Source organism: Triturus cristatus, chromosome 10 (genome assembly GCF_964204655.1).
Source record: "Triturus cristatus chromosome 10, aTriCri1.1, whole genome shotgun sequence".
Taxonomy (NCBI): domain Eukaryota; kingdom Metazoa; phylum Chordata; class Amphibia; order Caudata; family Salamandridae; genus Triturus; species Triturus cristatus.
Window position 1 is genome coordinate 368,716,440 of NC_140593.1, and position 21,370 is coordinate 368,737,809.

Here is a 21,370-nt window from a genome sequence, read left to right on the forward strand (position 1 = left end):
CTCATGTTTTTCAACTGTGCACACTGATACACTGCTAGCCAAAACATGTCAAATTGGCAAACCCCAATCTGCATATTTAACTTTACTATGAGTCCATAGTATATGGGGCCCAAAATTCACCCATAGCAAACACAACAAGATGATGGACGGAGTGCTGAAACCTTTCAGCCACTCACTCCCAGTCACAGATCTAGGTTTAATCCATTATTCTTTTGCACAATATATGCAACCCCCTGATTGGATCCAGGCATATGCAAATCAGCCTTGACCCTGTTCCTCATGGGAACAATCCAGCCCGAACGGCCAGGCCAGGCCCTCCCTGCACCGGAAATAAGCATCCTGGGACCGGTTTTGGGGTATTGCCCCTTATCAGTCAGGCTAGCTTGAATCCAGTGGCACAGTGAGCAAGGGACCCACATTGGGCATACCTTTGGCCACTTAGGGCGAACATAGCAAACTCAACAAGATGATGGATGGAGTGCTGAAACATTTTTGCCCCGAAACCGGTCCCAGGATACTTGTTTTCTGTCCAGGGAGGACGTGGCTTGGCAGTTAGGGCTGGACTGTTCCCATGAGGAACAGGGTCAAGACTTATTTGCATATGGCTGGGTCCAAACAGGGGTGGCGTGGTGAGCATATGAACGATGGATTAAACCCAGATCTTTGTGACTGGGGGTGAATGTTTGCATTGTTCAGCATTCTGTCCATCATTTGTTCCTTTTGCCAAAAGACACCCATGTCATGGAAAATTAAATGTTACCCATGGAATACAGCACTACAGTGCAATCCACTAGTGTTACCAGGAAAGGGTGACTCCATGTCTGCCACTGCAGCTTGGCAGGTGCAGCTTAACCCTGCATCTCGACCTGCCAAAAAAACCCTCTTTTACAGGAGAAATGTTTCCTATTTAAATACCGATACGTCATCCCTATGTTAACCTTGCCACCCACAAATCAGGATGCATGGTATTTAAAAGTAGAACATGCAGAAGTTTAAAATTAACGTCCTTACATTGACTAGCAACCTAAAGCTATTTTCACTGTAGGCTGGCTGGCTGACATATAGCAGACTTAATATTGCTTCACAGTATTTTTCTACCTCCAGCTAGGAACCAGCTAGAATCCGTAGTCAAGGACTGTTTCATATTATTAAAAGTCCAACTTAATTTTTTATTTGTATTTGTATTTGTAATTATTATTAAGGAAAAGGGTCTTTTAGAAAGTTACCTTTTCTCTGCCTGAAACTCCCAGAGGCTAATTTGCATTAGCCTCCAAAGGTCACCCAATTGGTGTTTAGTCCTGATGAGGTATGAAAACTGCTCCCAGAAGTGAGACAAAGGTCTGGATGTGGGAAACAGATTTGTTCCTGTGGCAGAAAGACCAGCTGGGCAGTGCTCAGGAACTTCATTTACTTCAAAGGTCTTCCTCTAGCACAAGCACATGTTCAAATGACACCTGCACAGGACCTTTTATGTCCTACCAGTCAGGCAGGCCCCAAACGTAGTGGGGGTTGACTTTTTAATTGGTTTACTTTTACAACATGCTTAGACATTCTCTTAAGTTAAGCATGTTTGCTTGTGACTTAGCTACCAGGGGTTGAGCTCAGGTTTAAAATTCTGAAACCTTTAACTTCACCTAACACAAGAATGACCTTTTTATATGCAGAGGTAAGTTGACAAGACACACATATTGTTAAAACTGCCCTCACCCACAGAAATGTGTGGCATGCTTCACCATAGGGCTGCTAACACACCTCCTTGCAAGCCAACGACAGAGGTGGAGCAATAGGGAGGGGGAGACAAGACAAACATAAAGGAAAACTATGCGGCATCAAAAAAGAGTGAAGTGCAGAGAAGATAATGTTAAAACTAACACATGGATCTCCAAACTACCTTTTATTGGTGGACTCCCTGGTCAGGTTAAAAAGTTTTTTAACAACCAGTGGATGGTGGTATGCTGGACTATAATGAACCCACTGCCCCTCCACTCTGCAAACTGTCAACATGTTTCAGCCGGCTTCTGAGTTGTCCCCGGCTTTCATCAGGACTAAAAGAATAGATCCCTAGGACACTCTCCCTACCTCCTACCTTGTGGAGTAGAGTGAAGTCACAGTCTGAGTGAATGCTCAGGTCATTTAGGTTGCGTAACGTACTTCCAGAGAATTTACGAGTTTCAATGATAATAGTGCCTGAACTGGCAGGGGAGCGAGGACGCCTCCCTGTAGTAACACTTATGTAAAGGTGAGCTCGTCATGGACATTTCGTCCCTCCTGGCGTCGGAAATTCTGTCTTTTAAACTTACCTCTACATAATAGTGACATACCTTGAATAGCCCCATTCCTATGTGTGTGTAGAATTGTGGATCAGGAGGTCTGAGTGGGGCTTCTCCTCCTATCCCTCATCTACTGTGTGTGTGAAGGGACTATCAACTACCACAATTAATAATTCACTTTCTCACTTTATGAACTAGACAAAGGCCATCATTACTAGTTGGTTGGATTTATCTAGTGGCAATTTTACCTGAGTTAACTTAATATTGATTTTTGCGGTAATTCTCCGGGGTTAAATTACCACCCCATCCCAAGTCTCAGAGATCAGAATGAGAGTTTGCACCCCTGATAACTGAAAATTGTCCTTCTTGCTGTAATCTTGTGACTTTCCAACTCACCAGACTTAATAGTGCTTTCTTTTCTCGTTTTAGAATACTTTTCTTGAATTATTGTCTTTTTCTCGCACTTCAATACTAGTAAACCCCCGGATTCATTTTCATGTGGGATTGAGTGGTGGGCACTCCATCTGTGTATGTATGGGATGACAACACAATGAATGTTTATGAATTTTTACATTAGTATCTTATCAGGGTCCTGTATACCATAAGGAGTTGGTTTGCAGCCTTAATAACAGCCGTTATGATGAAACACATGTTGTATATTTCATTCAGCAAATAGTGTCACACCTGGGTATTCAAACAACTTGTTGTAACTAAAATAGTGACTGACTATCTATATGTACTGGATTTAAAATATCTATGATGTATTCTTCTCTTGTGGCCAACTGTTAACTTCTAAGAAGGTTAACTTGCTCTTTCGATTCCAAATGCATGTCAGTTAACTTGGCAGTGCTCAAAAATAGACAGTCCCAAAAGAAATCTACCAACAAGTATTGGTTGCGTTTAAGGTCTGCACTCACTAAGTAGTGTTCACCAATTACTGTACATGAGTCACAAATGCAAGTCCAGAATCCCACCGCTGCCCCCAATGTTAGAATCCGGGTTCTCTGGTTGACACAGGTAGGTACTTGTGACAAACAGGGAACCTTTCCTCTAGTCAGGGTAAGGGGTTACACTCCTAAAACAACCCCTGCTCAGCCTCTAGGTAGCTTGGTGCGAGCAGACAAGGCTTATCTCAGAGCGTTATAGGTTAAGAATTTGTGAACACATACAGTAACCAAGTGACAACACTACAGATGGACACCACACAGGTTTTTATATTAGAAATAAGGATTCTTTATATAGAGTTACCACAAGACCATTAAACAACAAAAATACACAATACTTGTACTTTAGATGGTAGAAGCTTGCTTAGTTCTCTTAAGTTCTTAAATGCGACACATTAAGTCAATGTACCTTAGATGCGACACGCAGGGCAACAAAAGTGTTGCAACAATGCTGATGCGATGATGTTTTTGATGCAAAGAAATAAAGACGTGAAGATCTTCCAGATGTGTTACGCTTCTCCGATGTTGCAAGAAGACTCGTCTCGATGCGTCGGCTGCAGCGGCGTCACCCCTTTACGCGATGCGATGACAGCGGCCTTGGCAGCGGCACTCTTCTCCGATGCTTGCGAGACGCTTCTGCTCGATGCGATGCTGCAGCGGCGTCACCCCTTTACGCGAAGCGATGACAGCAGCTCCGACAGCGGCACGCTTCTCCGTGGATAAGAGGCGCTTTTCTTGATGCGGTGCAATGCGACAACTACGATTGCTGCGATGGCGACACGCTTCTTCCTCGATGCAAGACTCTTCTCTTGATGAGGTGCAATGCATCAGCTACGATACCCGCGATGGCGACACGCTTCTTCGGCGTTGCGAGACACTTACGGAATGATGCGAGACGCTTCCGCTCGATGCGATGCTGCAGCGGCGACAACCTTTGCGAGATGCGACGACAACATCTCCGGCGGCACGCTTCTCCTTCCTGAGTTGCGCTTCCAGCTCCTTGCGACACGCAGTCCCTCAGAAGGCCCAACAACAGCAGCAGGCACTTCCAAAAGACTCTGGGGAGCTGGGGGGTGAAGTCCACTGGTCCTGGGACTTCGTTCAGGGGGCAAGCTCAGCACAAGCCCTTGGAGATCTTTTAAGCACAAGTCGAAATAAAGTATTTGTAGTCTTTCTCCTCTCCTTTCAGCAGCAAGGCAACCACTGCAGGCCAATCCCCCAGGTCAGGGACAGTACTCCTCCTTGCAGCTTTCCCAGTTCCTTCTCCTCAGGCAGAGGTTTTTCTTGTCAAGCAGGATCTAATTTCTTGGGAGCAGGGTCCCAATACTTATACCCCTAATTCCTTTGTTCCTCTGGGGTAGAGGGGCCTTTGCCCAGTCCAAACCAGTTCCTGAGCACTTTGTTGACATGACTCTGCCTTTCTATTCAGGGTGCAGGGCAGAGACATCAGCCGCTCCACAGGAGGTGGAGCCAGCATTGTGGTGGCAGAGCACAGCCCTATTAAGAGTCCAGGTGCACTCCTCCCACCCATCTGGATGTCAATCTCTCTATTCACCACCAGGCTACCTAGCCCTGCCCCTCTGGGTTTCCCCAGCCCTATCTCTCACACAAACCAGACAGGCAGATACACATCATAGCAGAGGCAGGCTGAAATGGTTAGGCAAGCAAATACCAACTTTCTAAAAGTGGTATTTGCAAACACAGAATATTAAAATAAACTTTACTAAAAGATGTATTTCCTTATTCTGAGTTCAGGCATACTAAACTCGAATGTCTACCATGTTCCCTGGGTCTGTTAGGATCATAGGATGTAACAATTCTAACAGCCCATTCTGGCCTATGGGAACAGGTAGCCTTGCAATAGTGAAAAACGAAAATGGCTCTAATTCACTATTAGGACATGCCACACACATCAGGGCTTGTCCTACCTTATGCTTACAATGCACCCTGCCCTTGGGCCTACCATAGGGGTGACTAATATGGAGTTAAGGGAAGGTTTAGGGACTGGGAAGTGGGTGCACTTGTCCAGTCAGCATGACAGTACCAGCCTGCACTCAGGTTCTGCAATGGCAGACCTTAGATACATTTTACCAGGCCGCTTCTGTAGGTGGCACAACCAGTGCTGCAAGCCCACCAGCGTTACAACAAACAAATGATGGACGGAATGCTGACAATGCAGACATTCTCCCCCAGTCAAGAGATCTGGGTTAAATCCATCGTTCTTTTGCCCACTACGCCACCCCAGTTCAGACATGGCCATATGCAAATCAGTCTTGACCCTGTGCCTCATGGGAACAGTCCAGCCCAAACTGCCAAGCCATGTCTTCCCTGGACCGGAATCAAGCATCCTAGGACCGGTTTCTGGCTATCAGCCGTCATCAGCCAGGATAGCTTGACTCCAGTGGCGTAGTGAGCACGGGTCCCACGTCTGGGAATACCCATCCCACTTAGGGCGAAAAGCGTTACAACAAACAAATGATGGACGGAATGCTGACAATGCAGACATTCTCCCCCAGTCAAGAGATCTGGGTTAAATCCATCGTTCTTTTGCCCACTACGCCACCCCAGTTCAGACATGGCCATATGCAAATCAGTCTTGACCCTGTGCCTCATGGGAACAGTCCAGCCCAAACTGCCAAGCCATGTCTTCCCTGGACCGGAATCAAGCATCCTAGGACCGGTTTCTGGCTATCAGCCGTCATCAGCCAGGATAGCTTGACTCCAGTGGCGTAGTGAGCACGGGTCCCACGTCTGGGAATACCCATCCCACTTAGGGCGAAAAGCGTTACAACAAACAAATGATGGACGGAATGCTGACAATGCAGACATTCTCCCCCAGTCAAGAGATCTGGGTTAAATCCATCGTTCTTTTGCCCACTACGCCACCCCAGTTCAGACATGGCCATATGCAAATCAGTCTTGACCCTGTGCCTCATGGGAACAGTCCAGCCCAAACTGCCAAGCCATGTCTTCCCTGGACCGGAATCAAGCATCCTAGGACCGGTTTCTGGCTATCAGCCGTCATCAGCCAGGATAGCTTGACTCCAGTGGCGTAGTGAGCACGGGTCCCACGTCTGGGAATACCCATCCCACTTAGGGCGAAAAGCGTTACAACAAACAAATGATGGACGGAATGCTGACAATGCAGACATTCTCCCCCAGTCAAGAGATCTGGGTTAAATCCATCGTTCTTTTGCCCACTACGCCACCCCAGTTCAGACATGGCCATATGCAAATCAGTCTTGACCCTGTGCCTCATGGGAACAGTCCAGCCCAAACTGCCAAGCCATGTCTTCCCTGGACCGGAATCAAGCATCCTAGGACCGGTTTCTGGCTATCAGCCGTCATCAGCCAGGATAGCTTGACTCCAGTGGCGTAGTGAGCACGGGTCCCACGTCTGGGAATACCCATCCCACTTAGGGCGAAAAGCGTTACAACAAACAAATGATGGACGGAATGCTGACAATGCAGACATTCTCCCCCAGTCAAGAGATCTGGGTTAAATCCATCGTTCTTTTGCCCACTACGCCACCCCAGTTCAGACATGGCCATATGCAAATCAGTCTTGACCCTGTGCCTCATGGGAACAGTCCAGCCCAAACTGCCAAGCCATGTCTTCCCTGGACCGGAATCAAGCATCCTAGGACCGGTTTCTGGCTATCAGCCGTCATCAGCCAGGATAGCTTGACTCCAGTGGCGTAGTGAGCACGGGTCCCACGTCTGGGAATACCCATCCCACTTAGGGCGAAAAGCGTTACAACAAACAGTTCGGGCTGGACTGTTCCCATGAGGTACAGGGTCAAGACTGATTTGCATATGGCCATGTCTGAACTGGGGTGGCGTAGTGGGCAAAAGAACGATGGATTTAACCCAGATCTCTTGACTGGGGGAGAATGTCTGCATTGTCAGTATTCCGTCCATCATTTGTTTGTTGTACCGCTTTTCGCCCTAAGTGGGATGGGTATTCCCAGACGTGGGACCCGTGCTCACTATGCCACTGGAGTCAAGCTATCCTGGCTGATGACGGCTGATAGCCAGAAACCGGTCCTAGGATGCTTGATTCCGGTCCAGGGAAGACATGGCTTGGCAGTTCGGGCTGGACTGTTCCCATGAGGTACAGGGTCAAGACTGATTTGCATATGGCCATGTCTGAACTGGGGTGGCGTAGTGGGCAAAAGAACGATGGATTTAACCCAGATCTCTTGACTGGGGGAGAATGTCTGCATTGTCAGTATTCCGTCCATCATTTGTTTGTTGTACCGCTTTTCGCCCTAAGTGGGATGGGTATTCCCAGACGTGGGACCCGTGCTCACTATGCCACTGGAGTCAAGCTATCCTGGCTGATGACGGCTGATAGCCAGAAACCGGTCCTAGGATGCTTGATTCCGGTCCAGGGAAGACATGGCTTGGCAGTTCGGGCTGGACTGTTCCCATGAGGTACAGGGTCAAGACTGATTTGCATATGGCCATGTCTGAACTGGGGTGGCGTAGTGGGCAAAAGAACGATGGATTTAACCCAGATCTCTTGACTGGGGGAGAATGTCTGCATTGTCAGTATTCCGTCCATCATTTGTTTGTTGTACCGCTTTTCGCCCTAAGTGGGATGGGTATTCCCAGACGTGGGACCCGTGCTCACTATGCCACTGGAGTCAAGCTATCCTGGCTGATGACGGCTGATAGCCAGAAACCGGTCCTAGGATGCTTGATTCCGGTCCAGGGAAGACATGGCTTGGCAGTTCGGGCTGGACTGTTCCCATGAGGTACAGGGTCAAGACTGATTTGCATATGGCCATGTCTGAACTGGGGTGGCGTAGTGGGCAAAAGAACGATGGATTTAACCCAGATCTCTTGACTGGGGGAGAATGTCTGCATTGTCAGTATTCCGTCCATCATTTGTTTGTTGTACCGCTTTTCGCCCTAAGTGGGATGGGTATTCCCAGACGTGGGACCCGTGCTCACTATGCCACTGGAGTCAAGCTATCCTGGCTGATGACGGCTGATAGCCAGAAACCGGTCCTAGGATGCTTGATTCCGGTCCAGGGAAGACATGGCTTGGCAGTTCGGGCTGGACTGTTCCCATGAGGTACAGGGTCAAGACTGATTTGCATATGGCCATGTCTGAACTGGGGTGGCGTAGTGGGCAAAAGAACGATGGATTTAACCCAGATCTCTTGACTGGGGTAGAATGTCTGCATTGTCAGTATTCCGTCCATCATTTGTTTGTTGTACCGCTTTTCGCCCTAAGTGGGATGGGTATTCCCAGACGTGGGACCCGTGCTCACTATGCCACTGGAGTCAAGCTATCCTGGCTGATGACGGCTGATAGCCAGAAACCGGTCCTAGGATGCTTGATTCCGGTCCAGGGAAGACATGGCTTGGCAGTTCGGGCTGGACTGTTCCCATGAGGTACAGGGTCAAGACTGATTTGCATATGGCCATGTCTGAACTGGGGTGGCGTAGTGGGCAAAAGAACGATGGATTTAACCCAGATCTCTTGACTGGGGGAGAATGTCTGCATTGTCAGTATTCCGTCCATCATTTGTTTGTTGTACCGCTTTTCGCCCTAAGTGGGATGGGTATTCCCAGACGTGGGACCCGTGCTCACTATGCCACTGGAGTCAAGCTATCCTGGCTGATGACGGCTGATAGCCAGAAACCGGTCCTAGGATGCTTGATTCCGGTCCAGGGAAGACATGGCTTGGCAGTTCGGGCTGGACTGTTCCCATGAGGTACAGGGTCAAGACTGATTTGCATATGGCCATGTCTGAACTGGGGTGGCGTAGTGGGCAAAAGAACGATGGATTTAACCCAGATCTCTTGACTGGGGGAGAATGTCTGCATTGTCAGTATTCCGTCCATCATTTGTTTGTTGTACCGCTTTTCGCCCTAAGTGGGATGGGTATTCCCAGACGTGGGACCCGTGCTCACTATGCCACTGGAGTCAAGCTATCCTGGCTGATGACGGCTGATAGCCAGAAACCGGTCCTAGGATGCTTGATTCCGGTCCAGGGAAGACATGGCTTGGCAGTTCGGGCTGGACTGTTCCCATGAGGTACAGGGTCAAGACTGATTTGCATATGGCCATGTCTGAACTGGGGTGGCGTAGTGGGCAAAAGAACGATGGATTTAACCCAGATCTCTTGACTGGGGGAGAATGTCTGCATTGTCAGTATTCCGTCCATCATTTGTTTGTTGTACCGCTTTTCGCCCTAAGTGGGATGGGTATTCCCAGACGTGGGACCCGTGCTCACTATGCCACTGGAGTCAAGCTATCCTGGCTGATGACGGCTGATAGCCAGAAACCGGTCCTAGGATGCTTGATTCCGGTCCAGGGAAGACATGGCTTGGCAGTTCGGGCTGGACTGTTCCCATGAGGTACAGGGTCAAGACTGATTTGCATATGGCCATGTCTGAACTGGGGTGGCGTAGTGGGCAAAAGAACGATGGATTTAACCCAGATCTCTTGACTGGGGGAGAATGTCTGCATTGTCAGTATTCCGTCCATCATTTGTTTGTTGTACCGCTTTTCGCCCTAAGTGGGATGGGTATTCCCAGACGTGGGACCCGTGCTCACTATGCCACTGGAGTCAAGCTATCCTGGCTGATGACGGCTGATAGCCAGAAACCGGTCCTAGGATGCTTGATTCCGGTCCAGGGAAGACATGGCTTGGCAGTTCGGGCTGGACTGTTCCCATGAGGTACAGGGTCAAGACTGATTTGCATATGGCCATGTCTGAACTGGGGTGGCGTAGTGGGCAAAAGAACGATGGATTTAACCCAGATCTCTTGACTGGGGGAGAATGTCTGCATTGTCAGTATTCCGTCCATCATTTGTTTGTTGTACCGCTTTTCGCCCTAAGTGGGATGGGTATTCCCAGACGTGGGACCCGTGCTCACTATGCCACTGGAGTCAAGCTATCCTGGCTGATGACGGCTGATAGCCAGAAACCGGTCCTAGGATGCTTGATTCCGGTCCAGGGAAGACATGGCTTGGCAGTTCGGGCTGGACTGTTCCCATGAGGTACAGGGTCAAGACTGATTTGCATATGGCCATGTCTGAACTGGGGTGGCGTAGTGGGCAAAAGAACGATGGATTTAACCCAGATCTCTTGACTGGGGGAGAATGTCTGCATTGTCAGTATTCCGTCCATCATTTGTTTGTTGTACCGCTTTTCGCCCTAAGTGGGATGGGTATTCCCAGACGTGGGACCCGTGCTCACTATGCCACTGGAGTCAAGCTATCCTGGCTGATGACGGCTGATAGCCAGAAACCGGTCCTAGGATGCTTGATTCCGGTCCAGGGAAGACATGGCTTGGCAGTTCGGGCTGGACTGTTCCCATGAGGTACAGGGTCAAGACTGATTTGCATATGGCCATGTCTGAACTGGGGTGGCGTAGTGGGCAAAAGAACGATGGATTTAACCCAGATCTCTTGACTGGGGGAGAATGTCTGCATTGTCAGTATTCCGTCCATCATTTGTTTGTTGTACCGCTTTTCGCCCTAAGTGGGATGGGTATTCCCAGACGTGGGACCCGTGCTCACTATGCCACTGGAGTCAAGCTATCCTGGCTGATGACGGCTGATAGCCAGAAACCGGTCCTAGGATGCTTGATTCCGGTCCAGGGAAGACATGGCTTGGCAGTTCGGGCTGGACTGTTCCCATGAGGTACAGGGTCAAGACTGATTTGCATATGGCCATGTCTGAACTGGGGTGGCGTAGTGGGCAAAAGAACGATGGATTTAACCCAGATCTCTTGACTGGGGGAGAATGTCTGCATTGTCAGTATTCCGTCCATCATTTGTTTGTTGTACCGCTTTTCGCCCTAAGTGGGATGGGTATTCCCAGACGTGGGACCCGTGCTCACTATGCCACTGGAGTCAAGCTATCCTGGCTGATGACGGCTGATAGCCAGAAACCGGTCCTAGGATGCTTGATTCCGGTCCAGGGAAGACATGGCTTGGCAGTTCGGGCTGGACTGTTCCCATGAGGTACAGGGTCAAGACTGATTTGCATATGGCCATGTCTGAACTGGGGTGGCGTAGTGGGCAAAAGAACGATGGATTTAACCCAGATCTCTTGACTGGGGGAGAATGTCTGCATTGTCAGTATTCCGTCCATCATTTGTTTGTTGTACCGCTTTTCGCCCTAAGTGGGATGGGTATTCCCAGACGTGGGACCCGTGCTCACTATGCCACTGGAGTCAAGCTATCCTGGCTGATGACGGCTGATAGCCAGAAACCGGTCCTAGGATGCTTGATTCCGGTCCAGGGAAGACATGGCTTGGCAGTTCGGGCTGGACTGTTCCCATGAGGTACAGGGTCAAGACTGATTTGCATATGGCCATGTCTGAACTGGGGTGGCGTAGTGGGCAAAAGAACGATGGATTTAACCCAGATCTCTTGACTGGGGGAGAATGTCTGCATTGTCAGTATTCCGTCCATCATTTGTTTGTTGTACCGCTTTTCGCCCTAAGTGGGATGGGTATTCCCAGACGTGGGACCCGTGCTCACTATGCCACTGGAGTCAAGCTATCCTGGCTGATGACGGCTGATAGCCAGAAACCGGTCCTAGGATGCTTGATTCCGGTCCAGGGAAGACATGGCTTGGCAGTTCGGGCTGGACTGTTCCCATGAGGTACAGGGTCAAGACTGATTTGCATATGGCCATGTCTGAACTGGGGTGGCGTAGTGGGCAAAAGAACGATGGATTTAACCCAGATCTCTTGACTGGGGGAGAATGTCTGCATTGTCAGTATTCCGTCCATCATTTGTTTGTTGTACCGCTTTTCGCCCTAAGTGGGATGGGTATTCCCAGACGTGGGACCTGTGCTCACTATGCCACTGGAGTCAAGCTATCCTGGCTGATGACGGCTGATAGCCAGAAACCGGTCCTAGGATGCTTGATTCCGGTCCAGGGAAGACATGGCTTGGCAGTTCGGGCTGGACTGTTCCCATGAGGTACAGGGTCAAGACTGATTTGCATATGGCCATGTCTGAACTGGGGTGGCGTAGTGGGCAAAAGAACGATGGATTTAACCCAGATCTCTTGACTGGGGGAGAATGTCTGCATTGTCAGTATTCCGTCCATCATTTGTTTGTTGTACCGCTTTTCGCCCTAAGTGGGATGGGTATTCCCAGACGTGGGACCCGTGCTCACTATGCCACTGGAGTCAAGCTATCCTGGCTGATGACGGCTGATAGCCAGAAACCGGTCCTAGGATGCTTGATTCCGGTCCAGGGAAGACATGGCTTGGCAGTTCGGGCTGGACTGTTCCCATGAGGTACAGGGTCAAGACTGATTTGCATATGGCCATGTCTGAACTGGGGTGGCGTAGTGGGCAAAAGAACGATGGATTTAACCCAGATCTCTTGACTGGGGGAGAATGTCTGCATTGTCAGTATTCCGTCCATCATTTGTTTGTTGTACCGCTTTTCGCCCTAAGTGGGATGGGTATTCCCAGACGTGGGACCCGTGCTCACTATGCCACTGGAGTCAAGCTATCCTGGCTGATGACGGCTGATAGCCAGAAACCGGTCCTAGGATGCTTGATTCCGGTCCAGGGAAGACATGGCTTGGCAGTTCGGGCTGGACTGTTCCCATGAGGTACAGGGTCAAGACTGATTTGCATATGGCCATGTCTGAACTGGGGTGGCGTAGTGGGCAAAAGAACGATGGATTTAACCCAGATCTCTTGACTGGGGGAGAATGTCTGCATTGTCAGTATTCCGTCCATCATTTGTTTGTTGTACCGCTTTTCGCCCTAAGTGGGATGGGTATTCCCAGACGTGGGACCCGTGCTCACTATGCCACTGGAGTCAAGCTATCCTGGCTGATGACGGCTGATAGCCAGAAACCGGTCCTAGGATGCTTGATTCCGGTCCAGGGAAGACATGGCTTGGCAGTTCGGGCTGGACTGTTCCCATGAGGTACAGGGTCAAGACTGATTTGCATATGGCCATGTCTGAACTGGGGTGGCGTAGTGGGCAAAAGAACGATGGATTTAACCCAGATCTCTTGACTGGGGGAGAATGTCTGCATTGTCAGTATTCCGTCCATCATTTGTTTGTTGTACCGCTTTTCGCCCTAAGTGGGATGGGTATTCCCAGACGTGGGACCCGTGCTCACTATGCCACTGGAGTCAAGCTATCCTGGCTGATGACGGCTGATAGCCAGAAACCGGTCCTAGGATGCTTGATTCCGGTCCAGGGAAGACATGGCTTGGCAGTTCGGGCTGGACTGTTCCCATGAGGTACAGGGTCAAGACTGATTTGCATATGGCCATGTCTGAACTGGGGTGGCGTAGTGGGCAAAAGAACGATGGATTTAACCCAGATCTCTTGACTGGGGGAGAATGTCTGCATTGTCAGTATTCCGTCCATCATTTGTTTGTTGTACCGCTTTTCGCCCTAAGTGGGATGGGTATTCCCAGACGTGGGACCCGTGCTCACTATGCCACTGGAGTCAAGCTATCCTGGCTGATGACGGCTGATAGCCAGAAACCGGTCCTAGGATGCTTGATTCCGGTCCAGGGAAGACATGGCTTGGCAGTTCGGGCTGGACTGTTCCCATGAGGTACAGGGTCAAGACTGATTTGCATATGGCCATGTCTGAACTGGGGTGGCGTAGTGGGCAAAAGAACGATGGATTTAACCCAGATCTCTTGACTGGGGGAGAATGTCTGCATTGTCAGTATTCCGTCCATCATTTGTTTGTTGTACCGCTTTTCGCCCTAAGTGGGATGGGTATTCCCAGACGTGGGACCCGTGCTCACTATGCCACTGGAGTCAAGCTATCCTGGCTGATGACGGCTGATAGCCAGAAACCGGTCCTAGGATGCTTGATTCCGGTCCAGGGAAGACATGGCTTGGCAGTTCGGGCTGGACTGTTCCCATGAGGTACAGGGTCAAGACTGATTTGCATATGGCCATGTCTGAACTGGGGTGGCGTAGTGGGCAAAAGAACGATGGATTTAACCCAGATCTCTTGACTGGGGGAGAATGTCTGCATTGTCAGTATTCCGTCCATCATTTGTTTGTTGTACCGCTTTTCGCCCTAAGTGGGATGGGTATTCCCAGACGTGGGACCCGTGCTCACTATGCCACTGGAGTCAAGCTATCCTGGCTGATGACGGCTGATAGCCAGAAACCGGTCCTAGGATGCTTGATTCCGGTCCAGGGAAGACATGGCTTGGCAGTTCGGGCTGGACTGTTCCCATGAGGTACAGGGTCAAGACTGATTTGCATATGGCCATGTCTGAACTGGGGTGGCGTAGTGGGCAAAAGAACGATGGATTTAACCCAGATCTCTTGACTGGGGGAGAATGTCTGCATTGTCAGTATTCCGTCCATCATTTGTTTGTTGTACCGCTTTTCGCCCTAAGTGGGATGGGTATTCCCAGACGTGGGACCCGTGCTCACTATGCCACTGGAGTCAAGCTATCCTGGCTGATGACGGCTGATAGCCAGAAACCGGTCCTAGGATGCTTGATTCCGGTCCAGGGAAGACATGGCTTGGCAGTTCGGGCTGGACTGTTCCCATGAGGTACAGGGTCAAGACTGATTTGCATATGGCCATGTCTGAACTGGGGTGGCGTAGTGGGCAAAAGAACGATGGATTTAACCCAGATCTCTTGACTGGGGGAGAATGTCTGCATTGTCAGTATTCCGTCCATCATTTGTTTGTTGTACCGCAAGCCCACCAGCAGCATTTGTATTTACAAGCCCTGGCACTCCTGGTGCACTTTACTGGGGTCTGATAGTAAACCAAATAAGCCAATCATGGAATCCAACCAACATATACATTTTACATAGGGAGAGCATATGCACTTTAGCACTGAACAGCAGTGGTAAAGTGCCCAGAGTCATAGAATAGCCAACAACAGGTCAGAAAAAGTACAGGTGGAAGGCGAAAAGTTTAGGGACCATCCGGCCAAAAGGGCCAGGTCCAACACATGCTCTACCATTTTACTTTTGATTTTGTCTGCATTGTTTCCTTCTATGCTGACTATGGGTTCGCTTTGCCTGACACAGGCATATGATGGCGTCCACTGTTGCTCAGAATCTGTCAGCCTATTTCTAGAGCCTGTCTCGATCATGTTATGAGACACTTGCCTGACCAATTCTATACCACTATGTTCTGGTCACATTGCTCGAATCTCTAGAGCTTGTTTTCTATTTTTTACGTGGTCTTGTTAATGGTCTTCTTTCCAACTTTTTTACTTTACTCACATTTACTTTTCTTTTCCTTATTTAGTCACATCCACTTCTGATTTCTGCATTAGTTTCAAACTGAATAATGTGCTTTGGCCTGTTTCTACTTTCTTTACATGTATAAATGTTCATAAATGGCTACTGAGATGGGAGCCATGTGTGACACCAATATAGATCTTCCCAATGGGAACATGTTTGTTTTTTCTTTTCCCCTTACACTGATTATGGCATTATTGTCTTGAATTTTCCCTATCTCACTATTAGAAAGGACAAAATCATAATGCACTGATACGCAAACATGTTTTCTACAATGTGACTGCTCTAATTCTAAACATTTTCTTGGAAGCTCTGTTTATTTGGGGGCGAAGTTCTGTAGAAACAATAATAACTATACACTTTTCTTTCTACTGCTGATCCAGTGCCAATATCAATAATTGATCAGGGATTGATATTCAACAACATCACTACAATGGCCTGTACACATTCACCCAGTATGACGGATGCCATGGGGTCAATTTGTTCGTTACATTAAATATTATTTTCTTAAATCTCTTTGGGACATCCGTTAAATAGCTAATCTTGATATCAACTCTTATTCCACTTGGTCGATGGACCTATTGGTTGAATAGTTGATGGTAATGATAATTACTAGCTTACCAACCATTTAGTCAATTAATTACAGACTCTCGATAAGGTTAATAATAAATCTTATCTCAAATTATAAAGTCAATGCTCAATTGCATTAGGTTACAATTACAAACATCGAACCTCGTGAAAGGAGAAATTTTATATCTCATACAGGTTCATTATGCAATGACAATATGCAATGAAGGAGTGGATAGGTAAGAGACAAAAGTTTCAGCAAATAGTTATGCCAACATAATATACCTAAAGACGGGATAGATGAAGAGACAATAGGTTCATCTAAAGTAATGCATATTGATACATTGTTGATGGAGTGGATAGGTGGAGAGACAAATACATTAACACTGAGATTCTGAGAACAATATAGGCTAAATAGAAACCTATCGGTCTGTAGGTAAAACCACCCACTGGACCCATTAGATGATGGGGGTTCCCCAATAAGGAATCAGGGCACAAAAGTATAAGGACAGGAACAGGACAGGTCAGGAACAGCTAGGCCTCTCTGCAAACTGACGGACAGTATCGGATCTCCCCTCTTCTCTCCTGTCAGCCTAAGCATCTAAACCACACCCCTTGAGGCACCCTAGTTATAGTCTAAAATTGTCATGTCCATCCCTCAAATGTTGCATTGTACCCTCTAACTCACACAGGGAATGGTGGGCTGGGGAGGGAGGTGGCTTTGTCACGTCACCATGACTTCACCTTTATTCAACAATTTTATTGTGTACAACAGTTCCCATGGCCTGAATCTCAGCTTTTTTGCACGCTCCCCACATAAGTTACAAAATTGTAATTCTTTATTTATGAATTAAAGTTATTCACAGAGAACATATCCGGTCCCACACTGTGGTACAGTAGTTGGCAAGCGACTGACACACTGGCCTTCACTTCTTTCACTTGAGGCTTCTGAAATTAAAGCCTTAGATTCCATCGCGCCGCTCAAGGCAGTTACATTCCAGGACAGGGCAGCTCCAGCCCCATGGTACTCAGAGAGTATCAAGAAAGAAAAAGCCACATGTAGAATAAAGGAGAGAAAATGGAGGAAAACCAAACTAGAGGGAGATAAATTGGCTCATAGAACAGCACATAGAGCCTATCTAAATAGGCATAACACAGCCAGAAGAGTACATCTAGGCACCCGAATCACGGAAGTGAAGAACTCCTCTAAAGAGCTCTTCAAGATCTTAAAAACCCTAGAGCTAATAATCCTTCACTTCCACCTACGCAAGGACTATGTGAGGACCTTGCTTGCTATTTTAAACAAAAGATTGATAAAATCTATAGTTCCTTTGGCTCGGAAGAGGCTGATAAGGAGTGAGTTTCCCCCTTGGAAGACCCTCCCCAGTTTAGAGTCTTTCTCAGCCATCACCAGCAAGAAAGTGCGCACATGAAATATGGCTCTCCGTTGGATCTGGCTCTCCCTTTTATTATTGCAGAACTTGCCCCGGTATTGTCCCATGCGCTCTCTGAAGTGTGTAATATTTCGCTAGTCACAGCCACGTTCCCCTGCAAGTGGAAGAATGCGCAAATGATAGGCATCCTGCCTTGTCTCCAATTTTGTAGTCATCGTCCCCTAGCCCTCCCCCGGTGTCTCTTAATAGGCTAGATTCCAAGCGAATGCCCTCCACTGAACTTGATCGGTCAAAGTTAAGCATTCTGTTGGGTCCTTGGACTAAACATCAGCCTAATGTTCACTCCCCCCTCACTAAGACACCTACATCCTTTTCAAAAGCTCCTGAATCTCAGTCAGACTCATATGAGCTCCTTCCAACACAGGATCTCCCGCCCACCACCTCAGACCCTGTTGATAGTCACCGAGACCTCCCCTTAATGATAGACTCCCTTTCACACTCGCCTCCTCTCGCTCAACACACAGACTTGGTGGCGCACCTAGATGAGATTCATCTTCAGTTGCACCTTCTAACTTCTGAGCTACATGGCTTGAAAGCCCTCTCAAATGACCTTTTCCCCATGCTAAGATCTTTCCTCACCACTGCCAACCGGTCTAATGATCCATCTTGCGATAGATACTCATTGGTCAGGCCTTTACCTCCCTCCATCATGAAATCCATTCCCCTACCGAATGACACCTCCCGCCCTAGAAGATATGTGACCTACCTTGCATCCTCAGAGCTGCAGGACCTGCTCAACTCTTACCCTACTTGGTCCAACCCTAACAGGAGCCCGCCGAGAAAAAAACAGTCCATCCTTTCTAACCCTATTAGAGGACCGCCTATCAATCCCAGAGGCAGCAATTTGAGCAACCTCACTCACGTAAATATCTCCCAGACTCCTCCCTCCTCAAACCCACTACGAATTAAATGTATGCTTCTAAACTGCAGATCAGCCAGTAAACACACCACTGATATCTTCGATCTCATACAACACTTGGACTTAGACATTATCATCCTCACCGAAATTTGGTTAAATCCCGCTTCCACTCCGATTCTTGACATCCTAGTACCTCCCACTCATGATATTATTAGGTTAGACAGAGCTGGGAAATTGGGCGGGGGCTTAGCCTGTATTCATAGAAACACACTTTCGATCTCTCCCGTTGAGTCCTCTGCGCCCTCCTCCTGTGAATATCTCTGTCTCAACATCTCAAGTAAGAACCTACCGGTCTGCAAACTTCACACTTTCTACCACCCCCCAGGAGACAATCTCCCCTTTATTGAGGAATTATTTGAAATCATTTCTAGCAACGTTGACTCAGCCGTGTCCCAAATCTTCCTTGGTGACTTTAATCTGCACTGGGCTAACTCCATAGACCCTGCAATTTCAAGCCTTAAAGCCTTTCTAATTGATCATGATCTGACCCAGCATTGTGACCAACCAACCCATAATAAAGGAAAAATTCTTGACTTCAGTATTTCTAACGGGCAGACCGTCTCCTTGGATTCTATTATTCCATGTGACTGGTCAGACCATCACTGCATCCTTTTTTACATCAACAAAGAGGTACAGTTGTGGAAGGCCCAACCAACGAAATCAAAGATATGGAAGGGGGACCTCAGACTAGTAAACCCTGTTGAGCTAGCCGCCCTCTGTACATCGACCCTCTCCTCTCAAGCGGACCTGACGGAGGTGCAGCTACTCACTGACTCCTACAATGTGACCATCTCCAACATCATGAATGACAGTGCTCCACTCAAACATAAAAATGCCTCAACTAAAATTTCCAAACCGTGGTACAATGAAAACCTAAACACGGAACGTCGCAACCTTAGGGCAGTTGAACGCTCCTGGAGATCGAATCCCTCTTCGCACCAACTCAAACTCCTAAGAGACGCCAGGAGCCTTTACTACAAACAAATCAGGAACGCCAAGTCTAACTATTTCAGACTCCAATTAGATCAAGCGGCAAACCGCCCCAAGAAACTGTTCAAATTGGTCAAACAGCAATCAATTGTAGGTCCAAACCTATCTGCACCTGGAAGCAGTCCACCCTCTTGTGACGATCTTGCTTCTTTCTTCATTGAGAAATCCAAACTCATTTCATCTGAGCTCGCTGCTAAGAATGCCGGACTCCTCTCCTCCAGGGTAACCTCTCCACCTGTCTTCTTTGAAAAGCTCAACTGTACCCCTCTGATACCTAAGAACAATGCGGCCTGGGACACCTTTGCCCCGCTCAGTGAACAAGATATCAAAAAGATTCTCCGGAATATCAATCCTTCTAACCACTTCAGTGACCCGTTACCCCCATCCATTTTCTAGGAAATCATGAATGCACTCATCCCTACCTGGACAAGGATTGTAAATGCTTCTCTGTCACAAGGCACAATCCCTGATTGCTTAAAAGCAGCCCAAGTATCCCCTATACTAAAAAAACCTAACGCTGATAGGTCAGACCTCAATAATTTCCAACCTATTTCCAACATACCCACCCTTGCGAAACTCCTTGAAAAATGCGTCCAGTCCCAACTCTGTGCTCACATTGAGAACTACCAGCTCTTGGATCAACATCAATCCGGCTTTCGGACAGGGCATAGCACTGAATCGGCCCTCACTCATGTTATGGATGACATTCTAAAGATTCTCGATCAAAACGATTCCTGCCCCCTGATCCTCCTTGACCTTTCCTCTGCTTTTGACACGGTCAACCATGACAATCTCTTAGCTATCCTACAAAACAGGATGGGCTTTGGTGATCAGGTGCTACAGTGGTTCTCGTCCTTCCTCCATCACAGATCGCAAAGAGTCAAGGCAAATCACTCTCTCTCCCAGCCCTCTCCTGTTCTCATGGGGGTCCCCCAAGGATCTGCCTTATCTCCTATCCTCTTCAACCTTTTCTTGGAACCTTTAGCTAACGCACTCAACTCCATGGATATTCATTTCCTCATGTATGCCGACGACACGCAACTCTACTTGAAAATCTCATCCCCGGAAAACCTCATATCACTCAACTCCATCCTAACGTATACTCAAAACTGGTTAACTGAGAACCATCTCCTGCTCAACACCTCAAAAACAGAATTCTTGCTCATCTCCCCTCAGAATCACACCCCTAATCTCGACCTCTGGCTGAGCCACCTCACTGCTTTCAATTGCACTCCGCTCATCGTAAACTCAGCCAAATCGCTAGGAGTCACCATGGACAAGAACCTGAATATGAAAAATCATATCAGCAACACTTGTAAAGGAGCAAACCACTTCATAAGGACACTCAGAAACATCAAACCTTTCCTTCCACTTAAGGATTTCAAGCAGTTGGTTCAAGCGCTTGTCCTACCGAGGCTAGATTATGGCAGTGCAACCCTCTGTGGCCTGCCCAAATACACCCTGGCTCCGCTAAGGGCCTCATTGAACGCTGCTGCTAGACTGGTTACAGGCACCAAACGCAATGAGCGCATATCGCCAGTACTAAAAACTCTAAATTGGCTCCCCTATGAAGCACGAATCCAGCTAAAAATTGCCACGATGACGCACAAAGCTATCCACTTCAAGACGCCCAGGTATCTGGCGCAAAAACTTGAACTATCCTGTGGTGTAAGAGCCTCTAGAAGCGCTACTACCTTACTCTTGAAACCAGCTATCCTGAACAAAAAGAGAACCTCTAACAGAGCCTTCTCCGGCGCGGTTCCAAAGATTTGGAACTCTCTTCCTCCAGAAATACGCAGAATTACCAGAACAACGGTGTTCAAACTGGAAGTCAAAAGATTCCTGATGAACAAACTCCTTCAGTAATTGGGCTAACCCCCTGGCCCGTTGACATTGTTCTTACTTCCTTTGTTTCTACATTTACTACTATACATTTATTTATTTTTTTGACATACTGTGTACACTGTCTTCTCTTTAAC

At 48.1% G+C, this 21,370-nt stretch overlaps 1 protein-coding gene across 1 annotated transcript in view; it reads left to right on the forward strand.

The window, feature by feature from the left end:
- DNAH11 (dynein axonemal heavy chain 11) overlaps nt 1-21,370 on the forward strand; it is a 3,007,685-nt gene that overhangs the window by 788,305 nt on the left and 2,198,010 nt on the right. The gene's annotated exons all lie outside the window — the stretch shown is intronic.